General features: G+C 39.6%; 1 non-coding gene across 1 annotated transcript; it reads left to right on the plus strand.

The window, feature by feature from the left end:
* The first annotated feature begins 11,447 nt into the window (after positions 1 to 11,447).
* On the plus strand, positions 11,448 to 11,554 carry LOC127090097 (small nucleolar RNA R71). Its single transcript, XR_007791630.1, has one exon. It is a non-coding gene; the product is annotated as a small nucleolar RNA R71 (small nucleolar RNA).
* Positions 11,555 to 15,133: the final 3,579 nt, after the last annotated feature.

The raw sequence follows: 15,133 nt of genomic DNA on the forward strand, positions 1-15,133 counted from the left end.
AACAAAACACACCCAAATATTCGTAGTAGTCCGAACTACGAATGCTCTGATTTCCTTATTGCACCATAAGGATACGTAGGCAGGAGATTGCTGTATCTTCGCGAGCACACTAATAAAAAACCTCTCTTTTCCCCTTTTGAGGTCTTCATCCATATCTATTATCAATTTCAATCACTCGAAGAAAGCGGATAACAATCAACTAACATTCAAATAGCAAATTAGACTAAAAGGTTCCCGTTGAGTACAACGGACGTGAGGGGTGCTAATACCTTCCCCTTGCGTAATCGACTCCCGAACCCGAATATGGTTGCGACGACCATTATTCTATTTTTTAAAAGGTTTTATCGATATTTTCCTATTCCTTCATTGGGATAAATAAAGTTCGGTGGCGACTCTGTTCGAACATAAATTTTTCCGCGACCATCGCGAGGAATCGTATTTTTCGAGATACGACAGCTGGCATGGGATTTGTTGTGATGTTTGGCCTCACTGGCGTGAATGTAAGTGCCTTACTATCAATCAGGTCTTGAACCTTGTGCTTGAAAGCCTTACAGTTCTCTATTGTGTGCCCTGGGGCACCTATGTGATACTCGCAATGAGCATTGGCATCGTAGCCTAGAGGATATGGTGGAGTTGTAGGTGTTATCTCCTTCAGAACAACCGATCCATCCTTTAGTAGGTAGGGGAGGATCTTGCTATATGATACTGGCAACGGATCGAAATGCCTTTCAGGCCTCCTTGCCCTCTGCTGATTAGGTGGACGTGGTTGTGGAACACGTTGCTGTTGATTTTGATGTGGCTGCTGGTAAGTCGGTTGTTGATAAGGTTGTTGACACTGTTGTTGATATGGAGGCTGATATGGTGTCGGGATGACCGCGTCAACTTGATGATAAGGCGTATGAGCATACGGAGGTGCCCTATATCCTCCTCCTCTCATTATGGCATTGGTCTGCCCTTCCGGCTTCTTTGGGAGATTGGGATAAGGTTTCTTCACCCCACTTGAAGCATTGGCAGCGCAAGGTAGCTTTCCTTTCTTAATTTGACTTTTAATCCGTTCTCCTACAGAGACAACCTCAGCAAATGCTGGGAAGCTGGACCCTACCATTTTCTCCATGTACTGGGTGTGCAGAGTTCCCATAAACATGTCAATCAGCTCCTTATCAAGGAGAGGAGGTTGGACACGAGCTGCAAGCTCTCTCCAACGCTGGGCGTTTTCCTTGAATGACTCGTTGTTGCGTTGAGTCATGTCTTGCAGTTGTGTACGATTGGGCGCTAGATCAGTGTTATACTGATAATGCCTGAGGAAAGCTTCAGCAAGGTCTCTCCATGACTGGACCTGACCTCTCTCCAGCTGCATGTACCACTCCAAGGATGCCCCACTGAGGCTATCTTGGAAGTAATGAATCAAGACTTGATCATTACTGATGTGGGCAGCCATCTTGCGACAGTAGGCTCTGAGGTGGGTTCTCGGGCAGCTGATCCCTTTGTACTTGTCAAAGTCCGGGACTTTGAATTTTTGCGGAATTACGAGACCTGGTACCAGGCACATATCCACTGCGTCCAAACCGGGAGTAGTGTGAACCTCCAAGGACTTAAACTTTTCCTCCAAAGCATGGAGTCTATCAACAGCTGGGTCTGGAAGACCTCCAACAGCAGGTTTGGCGGGTTGTAGCATGAAGAAAGCATCATACGGATCCTCATCACCTATCACAGATCCATGGCGAGCAGATGTAGCAGAATGCTCCTGGGGATTCATGTTGACCATGGGGATCGAAATAGGGATCGATCCTCCTCTAGGCTGGGCGGGATTACCATCAAGGTTAGTTACTCCAGGGATGCTAAGTGATGGCGATCCAAACTCGGCAGCAGCTTTCCTAGCTTCAGCGTTAGTCTCAACATCCTTTTCCTTTTGGGCCAAGAGTAGCATAGTTTCAAGCAAATGATCCATCTTTTCCTGCATGGAGTCAATATCAGTCCTCATCGAAACCTGGTTGGCTTCAAGTTGTTCGAGTGTCATCTTGTAGTTGCGGCGTGTCTCGTACCGGTGTCGAGTAGTCAGCGTTACTGGACAAAGGGTAGAATATGGTGTGAGTTTTTGTTTCTGGAAGATGATATGCAATGCATGTTTATGATATGCAAATGCATGAAGTTTGCCATGTTTTCCATAAAGGAATGAAAATACTCGAATCATCCACAAGCCGGGTACATCGGAATAAAAGGAAGAATCACGGGTTTCTATGATTACTAGAAATTCCCAAAGGTAGGTTCTAAAGTTATGTTTTCAAGGAAGGAACTTAGACTCACGGATCAGGTTCAAAACTTCCTCGCAATGGTGGGCTAGCCACATCGTGATGGGAATTTTGAAATGATCTAATATAAGTGGGATTCTCGTATTGTTCGAACAGGGTGTAGACCCTTCGGTCCAATACTATACAATCACCAATCATGAAAACAAAACTTGGGTTTAAGGCAAAGTCCCTAGAGTCACGGATCGTATTTAGAACCTCCCCACAATGATGGGCTAGCCATATTGTGATGGAAACTCCAAACAGATCTACTCCAGGTGGAATCTTCGTATTGTCCCAATGAGGTGTACACCCCTCGGTTCAATACTACACAACTCCGGGTTCTAAGTTCTTCTCGAAGCTCGGGTATGAAGCTTATCTCACAGCACACATCAAGTCCCGTATCAAAGTATCAAAAGACATTACATACAAGCAACATAATAAAATACAAAGAAACAAGCACGGAAGATAAGAACACCTTCTAACAGTCATAACAAAATCAAACTAAGTTAGGCTAGACTCTCTCTTGCTTGGAGCAGAATCCCCAGCAGAGTCGCCAGTCTGTCGCACCTCAAAAATGCGATCCCTCGCGATAGGACGCGGAAAAAATGTTCGAAACAGAGTCGCCACCGAACTTTATTCATTCCAATGAAGGAATAGGAAAATATCGAGAAAACCTTTATAGATAAGAATAATGGTCGTCGCAACCATATTCGGGTTCGGGAGTCGATTACGCAAGGGGAAGGTATTAGCACCCCTTATGTCCGTTGTACTCAACGGGAACCTCTTAGTCTGATTTTGCTATTTGACTGTTAATTGACTGTTTATCTGCTTGCTTCGAGTGATTAGAATTGATGATAGATATGGATGAAGACCTCAGGGGGGAAATGGGAGGTTTTTTATTAGTGTGCTCGCGAAGATACAGCAATCTCCTGCCTACGTATCCTTATAGTGCAATAAGGAAATCAGAGCATTCATAGTTCGGGCTACTACGAATAATTGGTGGGTTTTGTTTTGATGAACGACTGTGTAGGTCGGCGTTCTAACGGCTAAACGCTGGCATGTCTACTCTCGGGGGAGGCTCTAGCACTGGTTTGTTGTGCGCATTAGAAAGGATTTACAGTGTTCTTTTGATGAGGTTTTGGTCACACGGGGGTGACAAGTTGATTTGATGTGTTTGGGTTTGATTGGTTTCGATCGCTCGGGGGCGAGAACTTAGGTTGATGCGTTTGAGATGTTTTTGGAGAACGACGAAAGATTGAGCAATATGGTGTACACCAATCGTCCAATTCTTTCGAGGAGTAATAAGGCGTTCGCCTTCTAGTCCCTTTTCGTTCGAATTATTTTGAAAGTTTGTTTGTGGATGTTGAATACGCACGGTAATGAGGCGTACGCCCCCTACTTGCTTATTCAAAGAATAATGAGGCATGCGCCTACTATTCCCTTATCCAAGTTTATTTAGCGTGTTTTAGTCGGACGTCGATAATTTGTGCAATATGGCGTTCGCCAATTATTCAAATAATCGAGAGATGGTGAGGCGTACGCCTCCCATCTTTTATCATCCGAAGTTTAAATTGTAAAAGATATGTTTGGATATCGTATTCAATTTGTGAAAATAATTTGTATTTTGATAGGCTTTAATTCGATGACGAAGATTCGAGCAATATGGCGTACGCCAATTATTCGAATAATCGAGAGATAATGAAGCGGATGCTCACTATTCTCCTTTTCATCTGAAATATGGAATTAAAAGGATTAGGATTTGTAATTGATTTGAAACATTATGATTTGAAGTCGTATGATTATTAGGGTTTTAATTGAATGACGAAAATCCGAGCAATATGGCGTTCGCCAATTATTCGAATAGTCGAGAGATAGTGAAGCGGAAGCTTACTATTCTCCTTTTCATCCAAAATATGTAATTAAAAGGATTTGGAATTTGTAGAAATGATTTGAAATATTATGATTTGAAGTGTTATGGTTTGAATGATTTGAATTTGGAAATTATATTTGATTTTGAAAAGTAATTTGAAATTGTGTGATTTAAGGTTTAATCGGGTGACAAGAACTCACGCAATATGGCGTACGCCAATTATTCAAGTGCTTGAGAAATAATGAAGCGTACACTTACTATCTCCTTTTCATCCCAAGTTTATGTTTGAAATTGAATGGTTTGAAAAAATGATTTGAATTTGTGTTGATTGAATAAATGAATTTTATTTAGTGTATTATTTCATCTACTCGGTTAATCAATAACCAAGTAGGTTTCATTGTAAGGAAGCCCAAGAGTAAGCTATGTGAGGTTGATGGCGATGCTTTAAAAGCAATCGACTTACAAGGGTATTTGAAAAAGGCTCGATGTTAAATCGAGAATTATGTGATGTGTTTTTGAAATTGGTTTTGAATCAAATGAACTTGGTTTGGAAATGAATTGAATTTGTTTGAATTTATTTGAAATGATCATGGATTGATTGACGAAATAAGTTGGCACATTAAAAAACCAATATTTAAAACCTGTTTTTATAGCATTCGAGCATAAGTATCAATCACGAATTAACATTAAAATGGAAAGGGTGAGGCATAGCCATAGAGGATCGGATATTGCAAAGCGCAAAAACTCACCATATTGCAAGCTGAACAAACCGCAATAAAACAACATAACCGCGCAATATTATAACACCAATCTCAAGCACAAAACATCATTGAGAATTGAAGATGCAATTGAAAGGAGGATAGTACAATATTTACACAAACTTTAATCAAAATGAAACAGAAATTATGGGATTGACACAACCGAACAACAATGGCATAACTTAACAATCTGCAGAATTATTTTTACAGCATTTACATCCAAGATGAATACTACAACACAAGATGAATCAAAATAAACACCAAAATTTACTCCTCGAAATCTACCGCACAAGGTAACATTAAACCGTTTACACCCAGAACGAATTGGAAAAAATAATACATAAACACCCACATTATCCAAATATGTCAAATACTGTCATGAAATAATCAAAACTATGAAATAAGCTTAAATCGATCTGTTACCAAGTCATAAATTATGTAAACATTAGTCTTGACTTATTTCAATTCAAATCCAGAAATACTGATAACCATTTGGTGTAAACCATGTGTGCAAAAAAACCTGTAATCAAACAATCATGCTTTCTGCAATTAACTAGTGAGTAAAATGTTTTAACTGAACTTAAAAAGAATAGAATCCAGGACCTTGTAACCGAAAAAAAAACATTCATTCTGCATAATAGATTACTAAGCTGGGACCTGTATTCAAATCACGACATGTATAAAGAAACTAAGCTCACATTACTTTTTATCAACAACTCACAGATGGTTCATCAAATGGAAATCAAACCCATAAAATTCGGTTTACTGTAATCGCAATAACAACTGCAGTAGAGTCAAATCACAACAGCAGCAGCTTGAGATCCTTCACCCAATCACCGTATCCATGACGCTTTGATAATCTGCCTAGCTTGCTTCAACTATAAAACGAACAACAACAGGGGTAAGAAACTTTAGACCTCAAAGATGAACTGGGCAAAATCGGAGGACGTTGGAGTTGTTGGCGGTGGTGAAGGAGGCGAGTGACGCGAGATGAGGGTTTGTTGGTGGGTTGCGGCGAGCTTGAGCTCGTGGCGGTGGAGATCGTGATTGGGGTTTCGGTGAAGGCGTCGCGAGGGTTTGTGGGCGGAGGATAATGGCGAGCTCGCGGTCGGAGGTCGTGAGGTGCGGCGATTAGGGTGATGTTTCGTGGTTGAAGGGTTTTTGTTGGCCGGTCGTGGTAGATGGTGTGGTGGTTACCGGCGAAGGGTTTTGTGAGTTTATGGAAGAAAGATGAAGACGGCTTCGCCGGCGAAAGCGTCGCGAAGAGTTTGTGCGTTTCAGTTGGTGGAAGGTTGATGGTGATGATGATGGTTTATGAGGCGGAGGTGCGATTCGAAGGTTAGGGTTTTCTGGCGGTTGAGGAAAATGAAGGGAGTGTGAGGTTTGTGCGTGAGAGAATGGTGAGGATGAAGGTAGTTCGTGAGTGATTGTGGTGGTCTGTGAGGATGAGTGAATTCTGTGTGAGCTGAGAGCTTTGTGAGTGAGAATCAGAGAGAAATGTATAGTGAGTATGAGGGAGTGACGCGTGGAAGAGATTTTATATTTCTCTTTTTTGTCTTTTCTTCATTTCCGAGAGAGAGTCAGGAAATGTGGGGATTGTGTGTGAGGCCCCTTAGTGAGTGGGAGTCATGAGGAATCTGTTACAACTGTCCAAACTATCCAACAAATTTGTTCAATACTGATTATTATCATTTTTTATTTTTCTTAAAGAGGATCCAATGTCTAAAAATATATATTTTCATAATTATTAAATAACAAATCATAAAAACAAAGCTAATTAATATTTAATTTAAACACATTCTAATTATTAAATATCTAACCAAATATATTGACCCATTAAAAATGGAAACCGAGTACAAATTTGTTTGGAAAATTGAACGGGTCACACTAAAATTGTCAGGACAAAATATACTTATTAAAAAAAATACAGTCTTTTCTCAGATTTTAACGATTCAACCGTTTTGTCTGTATTCTCAAATAAATTCATTCTGACTGACATTTTAGGTATTTATTTTATGATGGAATGTATGTAATGGTATGTATATGATGCAAAAATAAAATGAAATCAATTATGTGAAAATTTAAATATGCCCAGACAAAATTGGGGTTTGACACTTAGCATATGTCTTGGATGTGCTTGAATGTCCACCATAGGGTGAAGAGTGACAATGCTCTATGATATTTCTGACTTCTTCTTTCGGGACGCAACGTCGAAATATGTTATCCGTTCCTCTTTTGAAAAGGAGTGGTTCGTCCCAATAGAAATGTCTTATATCTTTAAAGAACTTCTTCTTCTGTTGATAGTTGAGGTCAGGTGGTATGATATCAGCGGCTAGATAGTTCACAAAATCAGCGTACCATGGTACTCTGCTAATTTCTGAAATTGTCCCAAGGTTGTCTCTATCAGGTTTAAGGGGAAAGGTATCTAACTTAGCTATCAATCTGTCATAGGTGAAATCATCATTTATAGGTAAATGGTCTGGCTTCAAATGCTCTAGTTTGGAAAGATGGTCAGCAACTACGTTTTCTGTTCCTTTTTTGTCTCTAATATCTAAGTCGAATTCTTGTAGCAAAAGGATCTACCTGAGTAATCTAGGTTTTACATCCTTTTTGCTTAGAAGGTAACGGATAGCTGCATGGTCTGTATAGACTATAATCTTAGATCCTACAAGATAAAACCTAAATTTATCGATTGTGAAACTACAACTAGGAGTTCCTTCTCTGATGTTGTATAATTTAATTGAGCGGCATCTAGGGTTCTACTAGCGTAATATATAACATGTAGTTTCTTATCTCTTCTTTGCCCTAAAACAGCTCCTATAGCGAAATCGCTAGCATCACACATTATTTCGAAGGGTTTAGTCCAATCTGGAGTTTGTAGAATGGGTGCTAAAATTGGTGCTTGTTTTAACTGATTAAAGGATTTGATGCATTTTTCATCGAAAATGAATTCAATGTCTTTCATCAGAAGGCCGGTCAGGGGTTTTGTTATTTTAGAGAAATCTTTTATGAAGCGTCGGTAGAAACCGGCGTGTCCAAGGAAACTACAGACTTTTCTAACTGTCTTAGGAGGGTTAAGGTTTTCTATAACTTCTATCTTTGCTTTATCAACCTCAATGCCTATTTCATATATTATATGTCCTAACACTATGCCTTCTTTAACCATAAAGTGACACTTCTCCCAATTTAACAAAAGGTTAACTTCTACACATATCTCTAGGATTTTCTCAAGGTTAATGAGGCAATCTTCAAAATCTAACCCACATATCGAGAAATCGTCCATGAATACTTCCATAATTACGTCGAGATAATCTGCAAAGATCGACATCATACAACGTTGGAAAGTAGCTGGCGCATTACAGAGTCCAAATAGCATTCGTCTGTAAGCAAACGTTCCGTAAGGACAGGTAAAGGTTGTTTTCTCTTGATCCTCGGGGTGTATGGGTATTTGGAAAAATCCAGAATATCCATCAAGATAACAAAAGTAAGAGTGTCTGGCAAGACGCTCAAGCATTTGATCTATGAATGGAAGGGGGAAATGGTCTTTCCTAGTTGCCTTATTTAGCTTCCTATAATCTATGCATATATGCCATCCTCCTTCTATGCGTTTAGCCACATGCTCTCCCTTTTCGTTCTGCAACACTGTGATGCCTCCCTTTTTGGGTACCACATGTACATGACTTACCCATTTACTATCAGAGATCTAATAGATTATACCATCTTCTAGCAGTTTAAGGACTTCCTTCTTTACCACCTAACTCATCACAGGGTTGATTCTTCTCTGATGCTCCTTGGAAGGTTTTGAATCCTCCTTTAGAGAGATCATGTGCATACACACAGATGGGCTTATACCTTTTAAATAAGAGATGTTGTACCCTAAGGCAGAGGGGTATCTTCTTAAAACATTCAAGAGTCGATTTGTCTCGCCTTGGTTTAAGGTGGCACTAACTATTACTAGGCGGTTCATTTCTCTATCCAAAAACTCATATCTTAGGTTTTTGGGTAGTTCCTTAAGTTCTTGAGCTGGTTTTTGAGAATTTGGGGAAAGGTCTGGAGTAAGATCCAAACATTCATTAGTGTGAGGTTCTGTTTCCTCTAGCTCGTCATCTTTTTCATTCGGGTTTGAAAATGGTTCGATCACGGGTTCTTCTCGATCAAATTCCCTTATGCACTCATCTATGATATTGATCGCATAACATGCGTCTCCTAGAATTGGTGCCATCAGGAATTTTGAAAGAATGAAGTCGATCTTTTCGTCCCCTACTTCGAAAGTTAATTTTCCTCTTTTAACATCTATTATAGCTCCGTTTGTTGATAAGAATGGTCTACCTAAAAGGATAGGGATATCTTCGTCTTCCTTGATATCCATGACCACAAAGTCTATTGGGATATAAAATTGACCGATCCTAACTGGGATGTCTTCTAAAATTCCTACAGGATACTTAACAGACCTATCGGCCAATTGGAGGGACATCTTAGTTGGTTGTAATTCTCCTAAGTTTAACCTTTTACATACAGCTAAGGGCATTAAACTCACACTAGCGCCTAAGTCTAGGAAAGTTTTGTCGATCACATGACTCCCTAAAATGCAAGGTATAGCAAAACTACCAGGGTCTTTCTCCTTCTTAGCAAGTTTATCCTCGGAAATAAAGTTGCATTCCAAGGGTTTTGAATAGTCAAGCCTATGCTTGTTAGTTAAGATGTCTTTGAGAAATTTGGCGTAAGACGGAATTTGGGTGATAGCTTCGGTGAAAGGAATATCTACATGAAGCTTCTCTATTACTTTTATCTAGCTCGTCATCTTTTTCATTCGGGTTTGAAAATGGTTAGATCACGGGTTATTCTCGATCAAATTCCCTTATGCACTCATCTATGATATCGATCGCATAACATGCGTCTCCTAGAATTGGTGCCATCAGGAATTTTGAAAGAATGAACTCGATCTTTTCGTCCCCTACTTCGAAAGTTAATTTTCCTCTTTTAACATCTATTATAGCTCCAATTGTTGATAAGAATGGTCTACCTAAAAGGATAGGGATATCATCGTCTTCCTTGATATCCATGACCACAAAGTCTATTGGGATATAAAATTGACCGATCCTAACTGGGATGTCTTCTAAAATTCCTACAGGATACTTAACAGACCTATCGACCAATCGGAGGGACATCTTAGTTGGTTGTAATTCTCCTAAGTTTAACCTTTTACATACAGCTAAGGGCATTAAACTCACACTAGCGCCTAAGTCTAGTAAAGTTTTGTCGATCACATGACTCCCTAAAATGCAAGGTATAGAAAAACTACCAGGGTCTTTCTCCTTCTTAGCAAGTTTATCCTCGGAAATAAAGTTGCATTCCAAGGGTTTTGGATCGTCAAGCCTACGCTTGTTGGTTAAGATGTATTTGAGAAATTTGGCGTAAGACGAAATTTGGGTGATATCTTCGGTGAAAGGAATCTCTACATGAAGCTTCTCTATTACTTTTATAAATTTTTGGTATTGGTTATTAATTTTGGTTTGTTTAAGTCTTTGTGGATATGGGATTGGTGGTTTGTACGGGGGTGGTGGTTTGTAAGTTTTATCCTTGGCTTCTCCTTCTTGGTTGGTTTGTTTCTCGAGTTCTACCGATTCCTCTTCTTGGTTGGTAGGTATATTTTCTGTAGAAGTTTTGGACTCGCTCATCGCTGGGTTTTGAGGCCCTTCGTAAGCGGCCCCACTTTGTAACGAGATAGCGTTAGCTTTCCCTCGAGGGTTTGGTTGAAGTTGTCCAGGGAATTGGCCTCTAGGTGTAGTTTGTAGGGCTTGGTTTTGTGCTACCTGTGAGATTTGGGTTTCAAGCATCTTGTTGTGAGTGATTATCTGATCAACCTTGGTTCCTAATTGCGTTATAAGTTCGTTTATGTGAATGTTCTGGTTTAGGAATTCTTTATTTTGCTAAGTCTGGCCCGATATAAAGCTCTCCATGATCTTTTCAAGGTTAGACTTCTGAGGCACAACTTGCATAGGTTGATTTGGTTTTTGGGCTTGATAACCTTGCGGTCTCTGAGGTGCATGATTTTGGATAGGGTTCTGGTTTTTATAGGAGAAATTTGGATGATTCTTCCATCCAGGGTTGTAAGTGTTTGAAAATGGGTTACCTTGGGCGTAATTCACTTGGTCGGTGTTCAGATCGTTCAAAAGGTTACACTTCGTCGATTCGTGTCCTTTAGATCCACAAAGTTCACACTCTGTGTGGACTATCGTTGCGGTGTTAGTGTGTGTAGACATATGTTCGATCCTAAGGGCTAAAGCGTCCATTTTCTCCTGCATCAAGTCTAGAGAGCTTATCTCATGTATTCCACCTTGGGTCTCCTTTTTCTCTATTGATGCTCGTTCAGTTCCCCATTGGTAATGGTCTTGGGCCATATCCTCGATTAGTTCACAAGCTTCAGGGTAAGGTTTGTCCATCAGCGCGTCACATGCGGCAACATCAATGCTCATCTTGGTGTTATAATGGAGTCCATTGTAGAAGGTACGAACGATCAACCATTGTTCTAGGCCATGGTGTGGGCAGACTCTCAATAACTCTTTATATCTCTCCCAAGCTTCAAAAAGCGATTCTCCTTGGTTTTGAGTAAATCTAGTTATTTTGTTTTGAAGAACAACAGTCTTACTAGGGGGGAAATATCTAGCAAGGAATACTCTCCTAAGGTCTTCCCAAGTAGTTATTGAATTAGCTGGAAGTGAATCTAACCATGAACGTGCTCTATCCCTGAGGGAGAAAGGAAATAATCTCAAACGGATTGCATCGGTTGAAGCGCTGTTGGATTTAAAAGTGTCAGCCAGTTGGATAAACAAATTTAAATGTTGATTTGGGCTCTCAGTAGCGAGACCTGTGAATTGGTTTTGTTGCACTAATTGCAACAAAGACGGATTTAGTTCGAAATTGTTGGCAGGAATGAGGGGGTTTACTATACTCGAACTAGGTTCCTCGTCAGAGGGTTGGGCAAACTCCTTAAGAGGTCTCTGGTCACGATTCTCGGCCATAGCTTTCTTAATTCAGATGAGTAAGAGGCGTGTACGAGTGTAACGTTCGGGTTCCGCTAAAGGATCTACTAAATTTCCAATACTATGGGTTCTTCGCATTTACCGGCTAATAATGCCTTAGTCTAGACGATGTAACAACAGGGTACGAAATTTGACGAAGTTGGTCCCCGGCAACAGCGCCAAAAACTTGATCGTGTGAATTCGCAAGTGCACGAATCGCGTCAAAGTAATATAAAAGAATTTCGATCCCACAGAGAACAAATCGTCAATCTATCGATTACTATCGTTACGATGTTTATCTAAGGCGGTACAAAAGAGATATTGGCGTTGCAAAATAACTGTAAATAATAAATGTGGTGCAGATAAAGATAGGTTTGAATGTATATCACGTCAGTTAAGTGATGTTTCGATTGTCTAAATAGAACTACTTACGAGGCAATATTTTTTATTCTTGAAAAGAATCCATTTAACAGGAATTGTCGCTTTCGCGTATTCAGAACCGAGTTTACCCTTAAATTAAGGCCTTTTATTGTCACTTATAAAAGGTGCGCAGAACGCTAAAGTAGTAAAGTTATTTTTAAGAAATAAGACTCGTAAACTTAGTTGAAAAGTGATTTTGATTTGGAAAGTTTACCCAAGGAGTTTCCTGATTTTAAATCTATCAACGCGTCCGAAAACAATTTCAAAAATAGTTTTTCCTTAAAGTGATAAAAATTTCTAGTTAACTAAGCTTGGGTGCTTTCGCACTCCTTGAATAGTCAAAACTAACCAAGTTCATTTTAGAAAACTCAAGTTAAAAATCAAAACAACCTTTAAAGCATTTCTACAGATTCAATATGTGAAACATCTCCTTAACCGCGATCCTTACATTCTAACCTTTAGCCTGACATTGTAATACCAATAAACACTACGATATTGATCATGATGAAAAGTTATTTTTAGAATGTGAGGCGTAAGGAATGAGTAAAGCGCGTAAAATAAATAAAGTAAAGCGAGACAGAAAATAAATAAAATAAAGCGTAGACGGAAAATAAATAAAGTAAAGCGTAGGCAGAAAATAAATAAAGTAAAGTGTAGACAGAAAGTAAATAAAGTAAAGCGAGACGAAAAATAAATAAAATAAAGCGAGGCAAGTAAATAAATAAATAAAAGCGAGACAAGTACATAATTAAATAAAAGCGATAAATAAGAACCTGCTCCAAACGGAGGCTTTAAATCTGGTACAAGGAAAATAAACCTCCGACTCTAAAGATAAAGACGACAACAACTCGAAGTGACCCAACTCAATCTCACTAAGGTGCGATAACCCACCAATGTGACGGATTGCCGCTTTACAAATGATAAATATAGTCTTAGTGTTGTAAACTAAGTTGGATGATTTGAAAATGAAATGGAACAGACTATTTATAAAGGATTTCAGCAGCTTGTAAAGACCATGGTGCCCCTCAACTTATCCTTAGTGGGAATGTGATTTGCAAAGGTGGCGCCCGTCATCCCTTCATGGCGCCCGCCATGTGTGGAAATGGGGAAGATCATGGGAACGTGGCGGTTACCTCCTGGTTGAGGGCTGATGAGTCATGGCTTCTCCTATAGCGGCTGCCATGTGCAACGCCATATGTACAATATTCGTTGAAAAACCCTAGTTTTAGGTCTTTTTGCTTCGTCTCTTCTAAAAGGGTCCGAAAGAGGTAAATATCTGAAAACAACATAAAAGAGAGCATAATAAAAACAAAATGATAATAAAGTCCTAATAAACATGTGAAATCCGAGTAAAAAACACGGTGTGATTCAGTGTGATCAGTACACAAACCAAGTTTGGACCTTGGTAGAGCCTCCTGTAGGAGTTAACCCTATAGGATGCAAGTGGGTCTTCAAAAAGAAGACTGGCATGGATGGTAAGGTACATACCTATAAGGCAAGACTTGTTGCAAAAGGATATAAACAAATTCATGGGTTTGACTATGATGAAACCTTTTCACCAGTTGCAATGCTTAAATCTATTCGGATTTTACTTGCTATCGTTGCATATCATGATTATGAAATATGGCAGATGGATGTCAAAAATGCTTTCCTTAATGGGAATCTTCTTGAGGATGTGTACATGACACATCCTGAAGGATTTGACATACCAGAAGAAGCCCAAAAGATATGTAAGTTACAAAGATCAATCTATGGATTGAAGCAAGCTTCCAGAAGCTGGAATCTTCGTTTTGATGAAACAGTAAAATAATATGGATTCATCAAGAACGAAGATGAGCCTTGTGTCAGAAGGTTAGTGGGAGCATGACCGTTTTCCTGGTATTATATGTAGATGACATATTACTCACTGGAAACGATGTCCTTACCCTGCAACAAGTAAAGTCTTGGTTGGGGAAATGCTTTTCTATGAAGGACCTAGGTGAAGCAACCTATATATTAGGAATCAGATTCTATAGAGATAGATCACAAAAACTGCTTGGCCTAAGTCAGAGTACTTACATAGACAAAGTGCTGAGACGCTTTAATATGCCTGATTCCAAGAAAGGATTCATACCTATGCAACATGGTCTGTGTCTATCAAAAACACCATCCCCTTCAACTAAGGAAGAAAGGGATCGCATGAATAAGGTTCCATATGCATCTGCAATAGGATCTATCATGTATGCCATGTTATGTACTTGACCAGATGTCTCGTATGCTTTAAGTGTAACGAGTAGGTACCAATCTGATCCTGGTGATGCTCATTGGGTAGCTGTCAAGAATATCCTTAAGTATTTGAGAAGGACTAAGGACTCATTCTTGATATATGGAAGTCAGGAAGAGCTGGTTGTAATTGGATACACCGATGCTAGCTTTCAGACAGAGAAGGACGACTTTAGATCACAATCTGGTTATGTGTTTTGCTTAAATGGTGGCGCTATAGTTGGAAAAGTTCAAAGCAAGATACAGTTGCTGATTCTACAATCGAGGCCGAGTATATTGTTGCCTCAAGTACAGCAAAGGAACCTATTTGGATCAAAAAGTTCATTAGTGAATTTGGCATAGTTCCTAGCATTGTGGATCCCATTGGTCTCTATTGTGATAATAATGGTGCTATCGCACAAGCTAAGGAGCCTAAATCTCACCAACGATCCAAACACATACTTAGGCGTTATCACCTCATTCGAGAGATAATAGATAGAGGAGATGTGAAAATATGCAGAGTACCTACACTTG

This window comes from Lathyrus oleraceus, chromosome 5 (genome assembly GCF_024323335.1).
Source record: "Lathyrus oleraceus cultivar Zhongwan6 chromosome 5, CAAS_Psat_ZW6_1.0, whole genome shotgun sequence".
Taxonomy (NCBI): Eukaryota; Viridiplantae; Streptophyta; class Magnoliopsida; order Fabales; family Fabaceae; genus Lathyrus; species Lathyrus oleraceus.